The 18846-nt window shown below is 44.9% G+C and overlaps 1 protein-coding gene across 4 annotated transcripts in view; it reads right to left on the bottom strand.

Moving 5' to 3' along the window:
* Positions 1-18846, bottom strand: part of LOC144828970 (kinesin-like protein KIF17) — a 1092500-nt gene that overhangs the window by 69817 nt on the left and 1003837 nt on the right. The window contains exons 11-12 of one of the 4 annotated variants that reach the window (XR_013610565.1): positions 16598-17007; positions 15435-15810 (exon numbers count right to left, since the gene is read on the bottom strand). The exons of the other annotated variants lie outside the window; for them this stretch is intronic. The gene's annotated coding sequence lies outside the window, so the exon portion shown is untranslated. Of the gene's footprint in view, positions 1-15434; positions 15811-16597; positions 17008-18846 lie in introns of those variants that run through there. 4 annotated transcript variants of the gene reach the window in all.

Below are 18846 nucleotides of genomic sequence, written 5' to 3'. Positions count from 1 at the left end.
CAGGCACTGTGCTTTGTGCCATAGGCCTGCTGTACCCAGTATGCCTTGCTTTCATTCATTATGCTCAGGGGTACTCAGTCGTGCATGGACCAAGTCTTTCTGTGGGGTGTCTTGAATTTATACATCATTTAGGGCATGGATGGCATTGGATTGTGGTGATTTTTGTGTGTTTTTCGCTTTTTTGGAGTGTTGTTGGGGCCTGGCCATGTGGGTGGGGCCATTTTGAGGCCTGGTCCAGGCAGGGCCTGGCCATGTGGGTGGGGGTCAAGGGGCCATTTTGAAGCCAGGCAGTGTGCTTTGTGCCATAGCCTGCTGTACCCAGTATGCCTTGCTTTCATCGATTATGCCCAGGGGTACTCAGTGGTGCATGAAACAACTCTCTCTGTGTGGCCTCTCTTCTATTAATGTAAACATCCATTTTTTATTAGAAATAAATTTGCAATTTTTATTTTGGGACTTTCCGTTTTGGGGTGTGTTGTAATAATAATAAATGCCTAGTTGCAAACTATTAATTGAAGCACGACATATGCAACATTTATTTAACTGATATTCCTCTGGCTTCGTTTTCTTTTAGGTGCACAAAGACGAATCAGCCTCATTGCTCATCATCAGTGCCAGGAAGAAGTCCTGCTGCGGTGTGTGCAGCACAACGTCACGTGTGGCCACAGACAACTCTGCAACTCGTGCAACTGCAGCCTGCTGTTCTAACATCTGAAGAAGATGGGCCCAAAAAAAAGGTGGCCGTAGCTCCTCTACCAAGAAAGTAGCGAGTAAGAAGGAGCAGAAGAAGCAAGTGGCGCCACTTACCAAGGAGACTGGTGTGCCGACCGGCACATTTTTTGGGGAAAAAAACCTACGCCTGCAGCAGCGAGGTCCGCCGGGGACCAAGCTGGGAGCAGCACCTCCGCTTCATTGGGCTCAGAGCCACCACGCCAAGTTAGGTCCAAGTCCATGAGTGCTGCAGAGGCAGCCACTTTAATTGCTCAATCACCATCGACCAGTGATGTTGGCTCATTGCAAGAAAGTAGCATCCAATCAACGCAGGGTGTAACTCATCTGACGAATGTTCAACAACCACAGCCGCAACAACAACCACAGGTGCAAGTAGTACAAGTGCAAGTACGAGCGCAAGTACATGCGCAAGGAGAGGCACAAGGAGAGGCACAAGTAAAGGCGCAAGTAAAGGCGCAAGGAGAGGCGCAAGAAGAGGCGCAACTAGAGGCGCATGGAGCGGCACAACTACCCACAATGCTTGTTCCTCCAGAAGTAGGGGCACATCAGGAAATCGAGATTGAAGCGGAGGTATCATCCGAGGAAGCCACTCCTCCTGATGATGATCCATTGTCTTCCAGATCCCCAGCAAGAAAAAGGTCAAGGAGGGCTACTATAAGTTCTTCTTCAAGCCCCCTTCCTTCTGATGATCTTGATGTTAATTGGAACCCACCAATGCAGTCTGAGAGTGAGGCACGCCATGAGCCGACAAAGGTAGGTAAGCCTAAAAGGAAGGTTCCCGCAAGGCTTTCAGTTATAGGTGATGACAACGAACAAGAAGTGGTGTATTCTGCTGCTGATGAACAGTCTGACAACGACCCAGTCATCACAGTCGTCACTCCAGCCCCAGCGGGCATGCAGCAGACAGACATTTTTACCCTATCCCGAATTGCTGCTGAGCGGGATGTGGGCGGCGTGGCACTGGTACCACCACCAACGCAGTTCTACACCAACACAACCTACAGCTTCCATATTTTCTCGTCAGAAGGGTCGGCAGGGACCTCCATCCAGCTCGACCTCCATTACCTTAAGTAGTGGTGCTGTAAGTGCACAACAGAGTCAAATTCAGCCACACCCATCCTCCACTTCATCTGGCATTGAAACTGAAAGTAGCACCTCCACCACCAGCAGACATCTCCAGTCCCCAGTTTGGGACTTCTTTAGTGTTAGCAAAAAGGCGGAAAACATGGTTGTTTGTTCGATTTGTAAAATTGTACTTAGTCGGGGTAAGCTTGGTAACAACTATGGTACCGGAGGCCAGAGAGGTCATCTCCAAAAACACCACACTATCATTTGGGATGCGCACCTAAGGAAGATCCGGGAAGCCAAAAGAAAAACAAATCCAAATGTATCCATTCATATTGCATCTGATGATGACGAGGGGCTGATCGTGCAGGGGGGAAGTGAAGATGCGACAGGCATTTTTTCTGGTACACCCAGTACCCCTGGAAGCAGCACTGCAGTGGTAGCGCCCACACCCTCTACTCCTGCAACATGTATGAGGCACACTAAGAGTCTGGGAGAGACACCAATGCGAAAAAGTACATCAATGAGCCTAACTGAGTTGATGAAGTCTGCATCATCATCATCACGTATGAGAACGGTCCAGACCACCATTAAAAGCATGTTTTGGTCGGATGCGTCATTTGCACGCAACCACCCTACGGCACGTCTTTATAATGCAATGCTGGCTAAAATGTTAGAGCTGGACCTTCTCCCTTTTTCTTTCGTGGAAGGGGTGGGTTTTCTAGAAATTGTGGCACCAGTCTGCCCTAAATGGAAGATTCCTAGCCGGTCCTATTTTGCCAGAGTTGCGGTTCCAGCACTACATCAAGATGTGCTGGAGGTGATTGGGGCAGCTTTGCAGAAGAGAGCTGTTCACACTATCCACCTGACAACAGACATGTGGACCAGTTGCCAAGCCCTTCATTACATGTGCAACACTGCACACTGGGTCTCTTTTGCAGGGGTTACAGACAAGTTACGTGCAGGTGTTGACACGGACACAGTTTTTCAAGCTACTCGGAAACATGCAACAGTAGCCATGTTTGCCATGGAGAAAGCTCATACTGCACTAAACCTTTTGGATGAGTTTCAGACTAAGGTCTATGAATGGCTGCATCCAAGAAAGCGCATGATTGGTTATGTTTCCAGGGATAATGGCAGTAATATAGTTAAGGCCATGCATGAGGGTGGCTATTTCAGAGTGCCATGTTTGGCGCACAGTATTAACATTGTTGTGCAAGATTTCTTGAAAAAAGAAAACACAGTCAGCAAGTTACTGACCACCTGCCGAAGAATCTGCACACATTTCAGCCATTCTTTTTAGGCCCGGAAGAAGCTGAGGAACATGCAACGTGAACGTAGACTGCCAGTCAGAGGACTCATCCAGGAGGTGGTAACACATTGGAACTCAACCTTCTACATGCTTGAGCGTCTGTCTGAGCAGTGGATGGTAATCAATGAGTATGTCTTTGCACTGGGTTCTACTATGAAAGACATGAGGCTAGAGTTGGAGGAATGGAAGCTAGTTAAAAGCCTGACAGACATGCTTCGTCCTTTTGAGGTCTTCACGTGTGAAGTCAGCAGGGAGGACTGTACGCACAGCTATCCCATTGTTGCGCATGCTAGAGCACCAACTGAAGGTGGTGTCTTCAACGTTCCGAGATGATGCTGAAAAGCAAGACGCATATCAGTTGGCGGAGAGATTATTAAGCCGCCTAGTTGACAATGAAAAGCTTATAAAAATACATACAGAACAACATTACATTTGTGCCACTATTCTGGATCCACGGTACAAAAAGGCAGTGGCCAGCAAAGCATTCATTCCTTTTAATGAAGCAGATGTTTCAAAGTACAAACATTGGCTAGCTCTGTCAGCCACTCGGTTTGAAAAAGAGCGGCAGAAAATTGAAGGAACCGGCAGAAGGACTACTGAATCAGCAGGCCATCCGGCGTCAAGGTCCACTTCTGAATCTGTGGCCGAAGGCAGTCACTTTCCCTCACAGGCGTTAACGACACCAGCAACCGTATCATCATCCTCCTCACCTACACCAGGCCCAACCATAATATTGTTGTTTTGTACCGCTTTGGCCGCCATAAGTGTGGCAGGGTATGCTCAGATGTGAGTCCCTTGCTCACTTTGCCACTGGATTCAAGCAAGCCGGGCTGAAGACGGCTGGAATGCCAGAAACCGGTCCTCGGAAGCTTGTTTCCGGTCCAGGGAAGGCATGGCTTGGCAGTTCGGGCTGGACTGTTCCCATGAGGCACAGGGTCAGACTGATTTGCATATAGCAATGTCTGAACTGGGGTGGCAGAGTGGGCTAAAGAACGGTGATGGATTAAACCCAGATCTGTTGACTGGGTGTGAGTGTTTTATTGGTTCCGATGCTCCGCCCATCACCACCCCCTTTTGTACCGCTTTGGCCGCCATAAGTGTGGCAGGGTATGCTCAGACGTGAGTTCCTTGCTCACTTTGCTACTGGATTCAAGCAAGCCAGGCTGAAGACGGCTGGAATGCCAGAAACCGGTCCTCGGAAGCTTGTTTCCGGTCCAGGGAAGGCATGGCTTGGCAGTTCGGGTTGGACTTTTCCCACAGGGTCAGATTGATTTGCATATAGCCATGTCTGAACTGGGGTGGCAGAGTGGGCTAAAGAACGGTGATGGATCAAACCCAGATCTTTTGACTGGGTGTGAGTATTTAATTGGTTCAGATGCTCCGTCCATCACCACCCCCTTTTGTACCGCTTTGGCCGCCATAAGTGTGACAGGGTATGCTCAGACGTGAGTCCCTTGCTCACTTTGCCACTGGATTCAAGCAAGCCGGGCTGAAGACGGCTGGAATGCCAGAAACTGGTCCTTGGAAGCTTGTTTCCGGTCCGGGGAAGGCATGGCTTGGCAGTTCGGGCTGGAATGTTCCCATGAGGCACAGGGTGAGACTGATTTGCATATAGCCATGTCTGAACTGGGGTGGCAGAGTGGGCTAAAGAACGGTGATGGATCAAACCCAGATCTTTTGACTGGGGCGTGAGTGTTTGATTGGTTCAGATGCTCCGTCCATCACCACCCCCTTTTGTACCGCTTTGGCCGCCATAAATGTGGCATGGTATGCTCAGACGTGAGTCCCTTGCTCCCTTTGCCACTGGATTCAAGCAAGCCGGCCTGAAGACGGCTGGAATGCCAGAAACCGGTCGTCGGAAGCTTGTTTCCGGCCCGGGGAAGGCATGGCTTGGCAGTTCGGGCTGGACTGTTCCCATGAGGCACAGGGTCAGACTGATTTGCATATAGCCATGTCTGAACTGGGGTGGCAGAGTGGGCTAAAGAACGGTGATGGATCAAACCCAGATCTTTTGACTGGGTGTGAGTGTTTGATTGGTTCAGATGCTCCGTCCATCACCACTCCCTTTTGTACCGCTTTGGCCGCCATAAGTGTGGCAGGGTATGCTCAGACGTGAGTCCCTTGCTCACTTTGCCACTGGATTCAAGCAAGCCGAGCTGAAGACGGCTGGAATGCCAAAAACCGGTCCTCGGAAGCTTGTTTACGGTCCGGGGAAGGCATGGCTTGGCAGTTCGGGCTGGACTGTTCCCATGAGGCACAGGGTCAGAATGATTTGCATATAGCCATGTCTGAACTGGGGTGGCAGAGTAGGCTAAAGAACGGTGATGGATCAAACCCAGATCTTTTGACTGGGTGTGAGTGTTTGATTTGTTCAGATGCTCCGTCCATCACCACCCCCTTTTGTACCGCTTTGGCCGCCATAAGTGTGGCAGGGTATGCTCAGACGTGAGTCCCTTGCTCACTTTGCCACTGGATTCAAGCAAGCCGGGCTGAAGACGGCTGGAATGCCAGAAACCGGTCCTCGGAAGCTTGTTTCCGGTCCAGGGAAGGCATGGCTTGGCAGTTCGGGCTGGACTGTTCCCATGAGGCACAGGGTCAGACTGATTTGCATATAGCCATGTCTGAACTGGGGTGGCAGAGTGGGCTAAAGAACGGTGATGGATCAAACCCAGATCTTTTGACTAGGTGTGAGTGTTTGATTGGTTCAGATGCTCCGTCCATCACCACCCCCTTTTGTGCCGCTTTGGCCGCCATAAGTGTGGCAGGGTATGCTCAGACGTGAGTCCCTTGCTCATTTTGCCACTGGATTCAAGCAAGCCGGGCTGAAGACGGCTGGAATGCCAGAAACCGGTCCTCGGAAGCTTGTTTCCAGTCCAGGAAAGGCATGGCTTGGCAGTTTGGGCTGGACTGTTCCCATGAGGCACAGGGTCAGACTGATTTGCATATAGCCATGTCCGAACTGGGGTGGCAGAGTGGGCTAAAGAACGGTGATGGATCAAACCCAGATCTTTTGACTGGGTGTGAGTGTTTGAATGGTTCAGATGCTCCGTCCATCACCACCCCCTTTTGTACCGCTTTGGCCGCCATAAGTGTGGCAGGGTATGCTCAGACGTGAGTCCCTTGCTCACTTTGCCACTGGATTCAAGCAAGCCGGGCTGAAGACGGCTTGAATGCCAGAAACCGGTCCTCGCAAGCTTGTTTCCGGTCCAGGGAAGGCATGGCTTGGCAGTTCGGGCTGGACTGTTCCCATGAGGCACAGGGTCAGACTGATTTGCATATAGCCATGTCTGAACTGGGGTGGCAGAGTGGGCTCAAGAATGGTGATGGATCAAACCCAGATCTTTTGACTGGGTGTGAGTGTTTGATTGGTTCAGATGCTCCGTCCATCACCACCCCCTTTTGTACCATAATATTGTCGGAAGCGGATTGGCTAACTCATCAAGGGTTTGCTCGTTCCAGTGATGCAAAAGGCACAGATGGTACGCAAAGTGAGGCACCCCTAGAGAACCTTGAGTGTATGGTGCAGGCCTATCTGGATGACCCAACAGAGGTCTTCGTTAATCAGAACCCATTGCTGTATTGGAATGGGAAAAGGCCTCTATGACCCCTGATCAGCAACCTGGCTCTAAATTATTTGTCTTGCCCACTCGCAAGCGTGTCTTCTGAACGTGTTTTCAGTGCTGCTGGTGCCATTGTAACTTCAAAAAGGACTGCCTCTCGCCCAAAAATGTGGAGAGGTTAACAATGATCAAGATGAATCAGCACTTCATACCACAAGATTACAAAATACGTGAATGCACGCAGGAAGAAGAGGACACCGAGTTAGGTGACGGATGTTCTTCTCTGTTAGCAGACCTACTCCCGTCTCAATTGACAGAGTTTGAGGACGAGCTCTACTTCCCTGACACCAAGGCCTGAAAATGACTTCCTTTTTTTTAGTCCTTATTCACTTTTATTCCTGTGTGTCTTTCTTTGTTTTGCAACTTTTACCACAACAAAACTCTAATCACCTAATCGCAACAAATCCATCAGCAGCACTGTCTTCGTCTTATTTCCTTATTGAAGGTGCCGCTGTCTGCAATCCTGAAGTTTACAAGTCCACATTCACAACTCAGTCATGCTCCTCTATCCTCCTCCTCAAGACTCCCCCTATCCATTTCCCTCAAGGCAGATGGCTGGATTACGCAGAATGAAGAAACTGTTGCTTCGTAGACGAGTCCCATCAAAAGAAGTGGGACTGGAATTACTGACTATATGCTGATTGCTGACAGTTACTTCTGAAATTGATTGACACACACGATAGGCTGCCCTGTGGGCCTCCACTTTAAGAACAACAAGATGCGGACAAAAAGTGGAACAGGTAATGATGAATAATGAGATGGCATGCACTGCAGTGGACAGCACTGGCTGTCTGGCTCTGATAAAAGCAATTGGTGTTTGTTTGTTGTGCATGAAATGAATAATCATATGTCTTCTGTTATTATTTAATCTTTTACACACTAAATTTAACTCAAGTCTACTCTGTGTTTTTTTACCTTGTTTAATTCAAATTCTTCTACTGCAGGGGCCACTACGTTGCATTTTTTAATATGCAAAATGTCCTTGGACTCACTGTGTGTGTAGACTGCAACTGCATGAACAACATTGAGTTTGCCAATATACCACGATGATGATGAGTCTTGATGATCAAAGTTACATAATATCTTTTTTCTTTACAGTCACTCACTTTGATGGATGGATCATCATCGTCGGTTTACGGAAGAACTATGGCCATTTCATGAGTGGCAAACAGGCAAACCAGCCAACAGCAACTACAGCAGAACTACATGCCTGTCTAGTCGTGGTATGGAGTGGTCGAGCCAGTGCAGTGTTGTTATACCAGAGTCCAGACAGCAGTTCATGTAAATTTGTGGCTATGTGGCTTGCTGCATACAATTACATATGGTTTGTCTGTCTGTGTCAAAGAGGTATGCTACATCAGGTTGCTTCACTCAGTGGTGCCTGCCTTGACCGTCTGCATGTCCCTGGCCTGCTGTGTGCTAATTACTATCCTTCAAAACTAGGAGATTCAGAGTACACACTTTAGAAATGATGCTGCTTGTATGTAATACTGTCGCCTCTGAAACTGAAAGTGTTATTTTTGCACTACAGCACACCGTACCTTATATTTTTTTCTTCGTGGTGTTTTAATTTCACTTCCTGTTTTTCCATCAACAATTACAGGCCGGCTTTTACCCTGTGCGATGGGAAAAACGATTAACTCAGGCTTATCATTAGCGATCCTCAATTCCGCATCCGCCAGGCAGGCACTAGTGGACAGTGTGTCTGGTCACCAAGATTGATCGAAGGAGCGTCAGATGGAATGGAGGAGTACCGCGAAGAAGAGGAATGGCTGGATGCATGCAACTTCCCAAATTGAACAGGACAACTACAACATACAGTTACATTATCCTCTTCACTTATCCTTATCTTTTAAATATTGTTATTGTTGTGAACTTCTATGAGTGTGACTCTGTGCATTTGTTTGCTCTCTGCTTCAAATTCATCCCTCCAGCTATTTGATAAGTTTTGCTTTGCTATTTTTAAAACTAATTTAATGTACTACTAAGTGTTTATTCTCTCTGAGGGCAGATAGACAAGTGAAATTGTGTAATTACTGAAGCCCTGTACTGTCACATTGTTTCTTCATAGTTAGTAAGTTGTAGTACTACTTTTCAGTAACCTAACCATCCATTTAGCAAACAACTTCATGCATGCAGTAGTGCATGCACTTCCTTTATGTCCCCTAAAAGATTTACGGATATCTTCGTATCCAAAGATTTCTTTTTTCTTCATGTGTTGGTTGTCCATCCATGCTGTGTTTTTTTTTCTCTCCACAAAACTTTCCCAAAAACCCCCATTCCCATCCAATTTTCAAACCCTAACCCTCTTCCCCCGGGCTGCGTGGTTTTCATTGAGGTGTGACTAAATGACAACAATAATTCCACACACTTGCTGGGGAGGATAAGGACAAAGCCACAGAAAATAAATTTCAAGGATGGTGAAGGAATCCGAGGATATGTTCTTTCTGTCGTACTGTTCTAATGCTACGCTCGGGCCACTCAATGTTTCATTTCCTTTTTTTTCATATGCTGCTACTGCCAGTGTGTAGTGTACCACTACTACTACCACCACCACAACCATGATATTTCATCTGTCCAGGATTCAACCTTAATCGCCATTTACCATGCACCCAGCCCTGTGCCTTGCCCTATTCTCAAACACGAATCACAGGTAAGATAAGCATTTTGGGGGAGGAAGAATAATGGAGTAGGAGGATAGGGGAGACTGACGGTAGTACTAGTAAAGAAGTAGGACAATTGAATTCACTAACTCTGTCAGTGGCACTTTTCTAAAAAATGTGGGCGATTAGACAATTTGAATCAACCAGCCAGTTAAGTTTCAGGAAAACAAACGTACAGTTGAGTTAACCTCCCCCCTGCCTCCCCCACAAAACAGTAAAAACGTGTATGCTATGTTGAAGTTGAAAATAAATAATTATTTAGACCCTAACAAAAATGAATATATGATATTACCACGATTACAAGTTCCACGCATGGCATTACCACGCGAATTTTAGTACGCAAGTGGCTTTACCACGCTGGAATTTGCAACGAAGGATTATACCACGCATTTTAACGTCCTTTAAGCACAAACGATAAAGATTAATTTCTTACCTGACACCTTCCTGTCTTTCACCAGCAGCCCGTACTTCAATTCACCATCGAAACAAGCGTCAAAACATGTCTACCAAAACTAAAAAAGGACTGCTATTTTCACGTACACGGCACGTGTTTGGGGGAGACACTTTCCTTTTTCTTCGGTGGTACTGAAGTTCGTTTTTTTAATTTAAGTAATCCGCTCCTTTGTTTGTTTTTTGGGGGGGAGACCCCCCCAGCCCCCCTCCGAGCCCCCCCCCTGCCCCCCAAGCCCACGCCCCCCCCTGCCCCTCCACCCCCTGCCCCCCCAAGCCCACGCAGAATGACTTGAAGGAATACCACGTCTCCCCCCCCAGCCCGTGGTAAAGACGTCGTGGAAGGCACCCTCGTTGTAAAGACGTTTGCGTGGTAAGTGTCACGTGGTAAACGTTATTAGTGGTAATGCCTTCGTGGTAAATGATGTTTCCCAACAAAAATAAACTAAACCACAAGACCCGACCCACCCCCCTCCCTAACCCCAACCAATGTCCATGAAATGTCCAGAAGAAAAGTTCCAAAACCCCAACGCCCAATTCCCCCCCAAAAGTCTTTAAAAAAGGGGCAAGGGACAGTCTCTCCTCCTCTATTGCCGCCGGCGGTGTCCTTTGGCCAGGTGGTCCCGACGCTCCTCCCTGCGGCGGTCCTTGAGCAGGGTTTTGAGTCTTTCCACCTCCTGCTCAAGGTGGGACAACCTGAGGGCCAAGCGGTGCAGATGAGCCTTGCACCTGCTGTGGGGGGGCAGCTGATGTTCTGTGACAATCGCCTCCAGCTTCCGTTGCCATGCCCGTCTAGCCAGCTCCTTCCGTGTTAGTTTGGAAGGAGCATCTATATGAAGAAAGAAAAACATACTGTAACCAATGCTCTTTAAGATTAACACAAAATAATTCAGCAGCAAGTTGTGTCACAGTAGCACTAGCAACTTGCAAGCACAGTACATAACATTTGTGTCCTGTATCTATCTAACCTCCCACTTGGTCGGCCTCTGCTCTAACATTAGTGGGAGTTTCAGGAATTCTACTAGCACTATGTGGACTCACTACATTAGACTCAAACAGTACAACAGTCTTCCTCTTCTTCTCTCTTTTTTAGCGAAATTGGTACGTAAACTTGTGGAAGCCGGCATAATGCCAGCGCAGTCAACTTGCACCCGAGTACCATGATCCAGGCATCCATCCATTCAAAGTAAATGTCAATCATGTCTCAATGGGAGAAACCCTACTTTTTCTCACGGAAAAACGAGTCACGACCTTTTTATTTTATTTTGGAAACCGCCAGTCATGCATCCATGCTTGACTCGCTTTTGAATTTGAACCATAGGGTATATAGCGCACACATACAGTTTCTGTTTCACCCACCCAGGCAGTCCTCTTTCCTTTCTCCTTCCACCCATCCTTGCTTCAGCCTTCAACCGGCCATGCATCATATTCCCAGCCACCTCGGGCAGCATTCAAAAACACGTATCATTCTTTTCCAGTCATTACTTTTAACTTGCTCGTCCTTCCTTACACCCTTCTTTCCCTTTTCATTCATCCCATCCATCAAGTTCATCTCTATCTGACTTGGCTTCTCGATAAAACTTTCACAGCTGAGTTGAAGTCAAATTTAGAGGAGGCCATTGGTTACTTGTCAACTCCCGCCGCTAATGCTATTGCTAATGAGAAGTCAAGGGTGAATGTCTTCTACCTGGTTGACAAAAACTTAGGGGCATATTATCAAGGACCGGTGTTTGAAATATCGCCATTTTATTGGCAGGAAACCGCCAATAAAATGGCGATAATTTTAACACCGGTCCTTGATAATATGCCCCCTAGTTCTAAATTTGTAAGTCTTCTTAACAGTAAAGTGTACTTGTACTGTACAACATATACACCCCTGCAGAGAGCCCACTCTGCAGTCTGCAATCTCAATAAGTAACGGATAATAGCTTTGCTTACACTGCCTCCCACTCCCCTGGCATCCCCCACAGCAGTTCCTGATGGCTCTTGCACCGCATCCGGCCCTGGAGTGCCCACCTCCGCGCTGGCCCCGGCACTGGTATTTGGCTGTGCCGATGTTCCGCCTAGAAAATACATTTCATATTTTTAGATGCCATATACACCACTCCCTATTTTGTCTAGGAATGAAAAAATGTTACTAGTACTACATAAATAAATTTACTAATTTGTGACTCTAGTCTAAACTACAATTTTCCCTTTCTTCAGGGAAGGGTGTTTTTTATGTATGCTTCGCCATAACATGTGATGCTACACTTTTTGGCACAACTGTTGAATGCTTGCTTTTTAACACGCACGATTTTTCTCATAACAGACAGAAGCTTCCCTTCTAAGAACAAGAGCAAGATCATCATCATATCATGTTGGACGGAGTGATCAACGATTCAACCCCAGCAAGACTAAGTTCCAACCAGGCGAGGGCTCTCCCACAATTAATGTGTGAAATCTGCCACTTTTCAGCTTTGAATCCTTCACCGTTTATTTTATATGAAGTTGATTTTAATAAATGTTTTTACTTTTAATATAGCTTTAAAACTTACATAGACTCTGGTTTTTGGTCATGAGTAAGTGAGAGAAAGAGTTTGCTATTTGCAAGCATGAGTCCGTGGCTCTTAGAGGTAGGGACTCTGACTCCGTAGTCTTATGTTCTGGGTTGTATAAGCATTGGGGATCATCACTGCATTCGGGAGCTAAATAATGACTCTGACACACTAGCTAGTCAGTAAGGGCATTGAGGGTTCAATTTCTGTTATGACTGAGGTATGTAGAAACACTGGAAAGTCTAACTGCGCCTATTATAATTTATAACCAATGCCCTACTTCTTGTCCATAGTTCTGTTTGTGCAGAATAGTCCCTGCATCAGTAGTAGTATGGATTGTCCTCCTATCCAATCAAAAAGTAAACTAGTATCTTATTCTTGGTGGCCTTTGACATTTTATTGTTGGGAATTGTCAAAGCATAAACATTTAGAAGATTTCAATAGACATTATGGATAACCCAGAGGACTGCACTCAGTGCATAGAGCTATTGCTGAATAGATTAGGAGTTTTGTTTAACACCTTTTGCCAACTGTGCAAGCTTAGTTAGCTACACAGACAGACTAATAATAATCTAGTAGTACCACAGGAAGTCATAGTAGGGGCAGGATAAGAATTTAGAAACAGTCTACAAGAAGATCACAGAAGATTTAGGAAAAAAATAGAAAGAGGAACGTTTGGGAAAAATAGGTGCTGTAAAAGATAGGGAAGTATAATTATTAATATTAACAAGAAAACTTACTGGGGACAGCAGAGGAGCCCTCGGCGGACCTATCCTGGCCTTCCTGGTGTTGTTCCTTCTCCGCCAGCGCCGCTACCTCCTCCTGTGTCCTCTTGCCCCTGGGGGAAGCTGATGTACAACATGAAAGAAAGACACAAACATGGATGATTGTTGTCAACCAAATCAAACATTTAAAAAAAAACAATAACAAATTATTTCGGGGAAATAGACAACAATTGCACTAAATTTATTGACCCATAACTGATGTGGTCTACTAGGATATAGTATTGCTGGATTCGCGGACCGTCTACTTGGAAAGTTATGTAACTCACTAAACCAACTACAAAAATGTTCTACTAGGACTGGCAGGCAGCACTCCGCAGCACGCGAAGTGACAGACACAGTACGTCATGATCACCACCACTATCTCTTCTTAGTGGCAGGAGTACAAAGGAAGGACTGGACTTGAGTCTCTAATGTCTAGCATTACGCAGTTCTGTAAAGTACACTGATACATAATCATCACCCAGGCCAAATCAGCACAAAATTGAAAACAAGTAAGCATAGTAGCACCGCCAGTGAGCAGGCGAGCACCTGCAATCAGAGAAGATTTTGAAGTTTTGAAACATAATTTACCTGCAATGTAATCTATAGTGTCTAGCATTACGCAGTTATGTAAAGTACACTCATACATAATCACTGAGGCCAAATGAGCACAAAATTGAAAACAAGTAAGCATAGTAGCACCGCCACTGAGCAGGCGAGCAGTGCACCTGCAACCACAGAAGATTTTGAAACATAATTTACCTGCAATGTAATCGGCAGCATTCTTGCTCTTCGGAAAAAACAAACATTTGCAATATGATAACATAGAGCAGGAGAAAACAGAGTAGTGATTAAATAGGTACTACTACTCACCAAGCCCAGGGATCTCAACGCCTAGCAGGTCGTGTTCCCGGTCCAGGACGTCGGACCACCGGTGCGTCGCCTGGTTGTAGGTGTGCCGGATCCCAGACTCCCGAAACATGACCCGGCAACCTCCCCCCATAGCTTGCGATGCTCCCGGAGCCCTACCCGACTCCGGGCCTGCCGCGACTGTCTTGGGGAGGTGGCGCTGGACATAGAAAATCAGTGCGGCCACCTCCACCGCGCTAAAGATCTCCCGGGCTACTACTTGCTCCCCCCTTAATCGCCCGCAAGGGACCCGGGTACGGGGTACGGACCCTTCCCCATGGTGTTCTTCCCGGCTCCCTTTACCATGGTCCTGGACAAGAAAGTTAAATAAAAAATAGGAAAGAATAGGGAAAAAGTAAATAAAAGAGGTAAAAAAAGTAGTTTTTAAAGTAATGAAAAGTTGAAAAAATCACAAAATATAGATGTAGAAAAATAGAGGGATAGATAATGAGTAAAAAAGATTAAAAAAAAGTTCAAAGAAACAAAGGATTGCAAAGATTAGGGGAGGATTGAAAAAGCATGCCCAGAACCATAGCAATGAATGAAAAACAAGATGGCCGTGCCCATGAGGACCGCGTGGGTAAGTTCGCGCGATATTTCCCCCGCGAGCACGCAAAAACGGACGCGAACATACAATCGCGCCCCGCACACAACGCGAGCATGCAACTGGCGCCCGGAAACGGAAATACGCAACGCGAACAGTAAAAACAAGATGGCCGCGCCAATGTACAACCGCATGGGTAACTTCGCAGGGGTGCCGCGCTGAAAAAAAACCCACGAACACGCAAAGCGCCCCGCGAACACGCAAAAATAAAAAATCTGCAAATTAGCACAAATTCGTGGATTTTGTGGACCGCAAATTCGCTTTCATTAATGATTTAATCCTGCGACTAAAACATGTCATCTTTGAAATCTCTTTCTAGAACCCAGTGTGTAGGCATCATCGCCTGATAACCAGTCCCGTACGGGTGTTCTTTTTATGTTGTTGTTGCGGATTTTGCTCTCAAGGCGTCTACACCACCGTCTCAAGGAGTTGTAGTAAACTTTTGAAAAGCTTCTGCATCGTAGCTCTTCTTGAACTAAAATACCACAACACCTCACTCTGCTCCTTTTCTCTTTTAATTCGCTTTTTATTCAAAACAAATTTAATTATATAATCACTACAAGGAGACGTTTATGCAACATTAAAAAATTATTTAATATACATAAATCAAACAACGTATGATTTAAACTCAAGAGTAAAACAGGAATGTACAATGATATAAGAGAGAATTACAACCAAAACAATGATATTTCACACACCACTCTCAAAAACTCATGACGTAGAAGCACCACATTTATTTTACTAGCTGTGAAGGGAATGAGACTTCTCACATCTTCCCCACTACCCCTCAAGAAGGCTCGACAGAACAAATTGGAAATTATATTCATGAAAATAAAATACTGTTTCTTATTCAGAGAAGTTGCTTGGGCGCAAAATGTCAGCATGATTATTTTCGTTGATACAGACTTCAAGCACATAGTCGGGGTCCAAGAAGATTTTGTTTCTTTCAACGTTGTAAAAGCCTTTCAGTTTCTGCCTCAGCATTTTTCGATCTTGTCAACTATTTTACATCGCTTATTACGGCACACAGCAGTCGGACAAATCGCCAGTTTGAGGTACGGCATCTTTGCGCTGATCTGAAAATGAAAGCGTCTTAGAGGCATTTCACGGCGGGGCAAACCCCAATCTCCACCAAGTAGTAAAAAAAGACTTCCCTGCAACACAAAAAAAAACATACGTAATAGTATCAGCCACTAACATTGGCATTTTTTCATTTACTGTGCACTAATATAGTGCAAGTTCCTTGGTTTTAAACTCCAACAAAGATCCTTGATCTTAAATATTGTCGATAATTCTTCCTCCTCAGAAGTTGTTTCATTATGAGATGTATGTCCTTGTCACCCTCCTCATACATGCTTTCCACATTCTCTGATGGGGTCTGTACTCTTTTAATTAACTTAAAAAAATTCACAATCATCTTAAAATATTCAGAGGGTACTAACATTTCTTTCATACTGTAGACCGATCCCAAGCTTCCATAATTTATAGGGGCAAGCTTGTAACAGAGTTTTCATATCAAACTTTCTTGATAAGTCATGATTCAATTGAATTGGATCATCAACTTTACAACCTTCAAAATCTTTATTCCACCCACCCTTTAAGCCGCCATCACGGTCTGAAGAGTGCCATACTGATCCAAACACAAATTACCCCGACAACAAAGTTGTAAAATTGCGTCTAAGCACTTCATAGCTGCAGTTTTTATGCATTATAGAAAGTCTTTTTTTGTCTTGAGCAGCAGAGACATGAAAAACGTAGCGCCAGGTTTGTAACTTCCATAGCCATGCTGGCGGCTTTGTCCCCTGTGGCTACTCTTCCTCACTTTTGCTGATAAAAAGAAAAACGTTGTTTTCAACCTCAACCTTCCTCATAATTACCCTCCTTTCATCACTCGCTTAAATGACCCAGGAGTTTGCTGAAAAAATAATGACTTGTACTTACTTTTCACTTTCCGACTTCACATCTTTCTTCTTGATCATCCAGCAACTTCTCAGAGTTATTTACAGATTTTTTGCTGGAATCCATCTTTGTACTGTCACTATAGTCCTCAGGTTTTGGCTTGCGCAGGTCAATGCCCTCGTCATCATCTTCACTTGGCTCAGGTCTCTCTCTGCCGTCTGTAGCATCTCCAGTATTTTGTATCAGTTTAGCGACGTCCACTGTTGACTCTTCAGCAGCACCGGTCTTGGACTTTTTGTTTAGCAAAGCTGCAGAATTCTCTGCAGCGGTATCTTCCTGTGGTGTTGGTGCACAATTCTCCTTATTAGCATCGAGATCTGCATTGGCGTTTGAGGCATTACGGCTTCCTTCAGCATTGCTGTCATAGTTTCTCCTAGGGGTCTGCATCTACGCTACAGCAAGACATTGTCAAAGTTGTCTTAATGCAGAGTTTTTTTCTTCAGAAAAGCAGGACTTTCTAAACCATGCAGTCTGCGGCCTATTTGCTTATATCCTCTGTGAACATACTCGGCACGCCCACAGTATACTTGTAGTACTTTCAACCTACACCCACTTCTTAGCAACCCGCCTACACGTCTGATCATATTGTAAATTTTTGATTTTATCACAGTATTATTTTATATACCTCGATCCAAAATCCTAGCTTATCATTTTATATGCTTATGATTTCATTATAGTATCATTTTATAAGCCTGGATTCACAAATTATAATTATCCTACAAAGCATCAAAAGAAGATGATCTTATCAAAACAATAAAAGACAGATCTAATCAAAAACAGATATGGACCAAATGAGCGTGGCCACTGTCAAAAATACATGATGATGAGTAGTAATCAACCTATACTACTGCCGGCGACCAAGGCAAGCCCTGTACACTGCAGGAGACAGTCATATTAGACTAGACTTCTATTGTCTGCTGAGCCCTTAAGTATGTACGCATCACTAGCGTACTCTCTTTACTGGGCTTCAGTCCCCTACAGAAAATTAAAGTAAAAGTAATTTGGTTAAGTTTAGTCACTTGCCCCACCTTCTCACAGATTGTCTTTATCTGAAGCTCTTTGAGGAAAATTGTTATTAAATTACTAAAAAGAAACGTGAAGAAATCAAGATAGAATAGTGAGCAAAGAAAGTGTGCACTGATTAAGGATGTACAAGGCAAGATAGAGAAGGCAGCATACAAGCAAACCGGGTCCTAATGGAGGGTAACAGAGGAAGAGTGAAGTTATAGAAAGTAACAGAGAAATAAAGAGTTAGGGCGAAAGAAACACTAACAGGAGGCATTATAAGAATAGAAAGAGGGAGTTTACATGGAGACTTTTAAAGCACAAAAACCTCCTCTAAAAGGACAGCGGAGCACTGAATACAAAATGTAGACATAAAATGCCAAAAGACTTTAAATACAGAATATTGTCATTGTGAAAATATACCATCCGTAGACAAAGAAAAAAGAGAACAGAATACATAATAAATACAAATGGAAATTAAAATGAAACTGGAAAAAAGAGGGTGACAGGAGGAAAGATGAGAAAAAGGCAGAAAAACTGTTAAAGCATGAGCCAGACTAGGTGAAACTTTTGAGGGTGAATGAACAAGGGAGAAAGGAGCACAAGAAAAGCGAAAACTGAAAGAGCGAAAGCCAAAAATAAGAGAGAGATTAAGTAATATAATCAGAAATAGGGGTGATCAACAGGACAGTGATGTTTGAGAGAAAGGGTAGAGAGGAAAACATACAGTATAGAGTGCCTGAATCCCAAAGTCACATGCGCAAGTAGGAATTAGTTGGGCAAAGGGCTCACAGTACCAGTGTACTCTCAAATCGGGATTTATTGACACACAATATAACAGGCTTTTTAGTTTGAGCAAATCTAATTACTTAGGAAGGATATGTTATATTCCTGAGCAGAGATGCCTTGAAAAACATGAAGAACATCCACATACCTGCAACCTTATGGGATTTTCACAAAATTGTGCAGGGCACATTCCTACCACTGACACAATTAGAGATGTACTTCTGACTAAAGGCAGAATGGGAATAGGTAAGGAACACTGCCAAAATTATGGAATACCCAGGAGGTGGGCTTTGAGCACAAACAAAAATACCTGTGAAAAGAAGACGTTTAAATGTACAACTGTATTTTTTCTGGACCATTTACACAAGAGAATGTGTGAGTTGGTGATCATTGTTTTGTATGCTGGTGTACTGAGAGTCACTAAATATGCCACAACTTCT

This window comes from Lissotriton helveticus, chromosome 4_1 (assembly GCF_964261635.1).
Source record: "Lissotriton helveticus chromosome 4_1, aLisHel1.1, whole genome shotgun sequence".
Taxonomy (NCBI): domain Eukaryota; kingdom Metazoa; phylum Chordata; class Amphibia; order Caudata; family Salamandridae; genus Lissotriton; species Lissotriton helveticus.
The sequence above is the reverse complement of the archived record's forward strand: the minus strand, read 5'-3'. Positions and strand labels throughout refer to the sequence as shown.